The 2,484-nt window shown below is 54.4% G+C and overlaps 1 non-coding gene across 1 annotated transcript; it reads right to left on the bottom strand.

The window, feature by feature from the left end:
* Window positions 1-514: 514 nt before the first annotated feature.
* trnas-cga (transfer RNA serine (anticodon CGA)) lies at window positions 515-596 on the bottom strand. Its single transcript has one exon. It is a non-coding gene; the product is annotated as a tRNA-Ser (tRNA).
* Window positions 597-2,484: the final 1,888 nt, after the last annotated feature.

Raw genomic sequence — 2,484 nt, 5'->3', positions numbered from 1 at the left:
TGCAGGATGAGGTGCAGTCCCATGTTGACTGCGTCATCCACTGACCTGTTCGCCCTGTAGGCAAACAGGAGGGGGTCCAGCAGGGGTCCGTTGATGTCCTTCGAGTGGGCCAACACCCGTCTCTCGAATGACTTCGTGACTGGAGACGTCAAAGCAGCAGGTCTGTGGTCGGTCGTTTAGCCCCGTAATCTTGGATTTCTCTGGGACTGGGACGATGGTGGAGCGTTGGGGACAGGAATTGGAAAAGCTTAGGGATAGCGTTCGGTCTAACGTTAAAGATAGCTATTGGGTTTGCCTTAGAGTTAAGCCACCTCTCACCTTGGCAGCACCGCAGCCGCTACTCACAGGGCCAACCCACAGACCGCTCAGCACGGGGGGCTTTCACCTGCTCCGTCACCGGCCTGGGTTGGTTCGCCCCTCCCTAGACGACCTGGTAATAAATAAATCAATTGATGGAGCGAAAGAGTAGAGGGCTGATCTTGCCATGGTACACAAAGCAACGCTGCTCAAAGAGCGTAGTCGGCAGGATTCGAACCTGCGCGGGGAGACCCCAATGGATTTCGACTCCGTCGCCTTAACCGCTCGGCCACGACTACCTCCCCCTCCTCGCAGTCCAACCCACTTGACTCTGCCCGTGATGCCAGAACACCTGCGACGAAGAGAACCAGCCAAAGACGTTGGAGGTGGAAGCGGGGTTTGAACCCACGCCTCCCCCCGGGGACCGCGACGCCTTAGACCGCTCGGCCTCCTGACTTTGGCGGTAGGGCTCGTCACGTGGCTTGGGGAGAGCGACGCCCTGCTTTGGAGCGGCACCAAGGAAGAGCAGCGATTGGCACAGCCAGCTCCTCGTTAGTATAGTGGTGAGTATTCCCACCTGTCACGTGGAAGACCAGGGTTCCGTTAGCTGACGGGGCATGCCCCCAGACCCTTTTGGGCTGCGTGGGCAACGTGGCCGTCACGCCTCCTGCGGCGAAAAAGGCTGCGTCCTGCTGTCTCACCTTGGCAGTACCGCAGCTGCTACTCACAGGGGCAACCCACAGACCGCTCAGCACGGGGGCTTTCACCTGCTCCGTCACCGACCTGGGTTGGTTCGCCCCTCCCTAGACGACCTGGTGCGCCCAGGCTCCCCAAGAAGCACCACGTCGATGCTGACCGTCACCAGGACTCCCGTTCGCCATAGCGCGCCACGGCACCGGAACCCGCGGCTCGAGCAGTCCAGCAGCCTCGGTCTCCCAGGCGCAAGGATTACAGACGTGCGCCACCACGCCCAACCTGAAAGCTGGCTCGGTAGATGAGGAGAGATGGATGGAGGCAGGGAAAGCAAGCGTACGAGGCTGATTTTGCCACGGTACGTGAAGGGACGCTGCGCAAAAACAACGGGACCTGCTGCTCACGGGGCGTAGTCGGCAGGATTCGAACCTGTGCGGGGAGAACCCGATGGATTTCTGCGTTAGAGTTTGAGACAGTGATAAGGATAGGGTTAGGGATGGGGTAGGGTAGGGTCAAGGATAAGGACAGGGTTAGGGACAGCGATAAGGATAGGGCTGAGGGCACTAATGGGGTTTAGAGTTATGGAAAGGGCTAGGTTTAGGATAGGCTTACAGTTAGGGCTGAGGACAGAAGTAGGGTCAGGGGTGGGGTTAGGGTTAAAAACAGGGGTAAGTATCGGCTTAAGGTTTACTTTAGGGTTGGGGACACTTACTGGAACAGGGAAAGGAAATATATTTTCCGTATGTTTGTGTTCCAGTACACTGCGTCACTGCATGAGAAGAGCGCTCTACGAACATACATTCAAGTGAATTGAATGACGCTACTGTTAGAGTTAGGCCTGGGGACAGTGATAGGGTGAGGGATAAAGACAGCGATGCGGATAGGGTTAAGATAAAAGATAAAGACAGGGATGAGGACAGCTTTAGGGATAAGGATAAGGATAGGCTTAAGTTTAGGCTTAGGGTTTGCTTTAAGAACAGGGATAATGTCATGGAAACGGATAGGGACAGGGAAAGAATTAGAGTTAGGGACAGTGGTAGGGAAAGGGTTAATGATAAGGATAACGATCGGGTTTAGAATATGGTTAGGGTTCGAGTTAGGGAGAAGGCACAGGGTTACAGTTGGGGTTGAGGTCGGGTTTAGGGATAGGCATAAGGATATGGCTAGGGTTTGCGTTACAGTTCTGGAAAGGTATGGGAATAAGGATCAAAGTTTGGGAGGTAGTTACGGCTCGGGACAGCGATACGAATAGGGTTAGGGTTACGGGATTCGGTAGGGACATGGTTAAGGTTTAGGGATCGAAATAAGGAGAGGGATAAGGGGTTAGGTTCACGTTTTGAAACAGGGGTGTGGTTTGGGGATAGGGACAGGGATAGGGATAAGAACAGGGTTCGGGATAGGGTCAGGGTTTGGATGTGGTTAAGGTTAAGGACAGGGATAGGGTTAAGTATAGGTGTGCTGTTACAGTGAGTTATTGGTAAATCAGTTATGATC

This window comes from Scleropages formosus, chromosome 24 (assembly GCF_900964775.1).
Source record: "Scleropages formosus chromosome 24, fSclFor1.1, whole genome shotgun sequence".
In the NCBI taxonomy this organism is placed as follows: Eukaryota; Metazoa; Chordata; class Actinopteri; order Osteoglossiformes; family Osteoglossidae; genus Scleropages; species Scleropages formosus.
The sequence above is the reverse complement of the archived record's forward strand: the minus strand, read 5'-3'. Positions and strand labels throughout refer to the sequence as shown.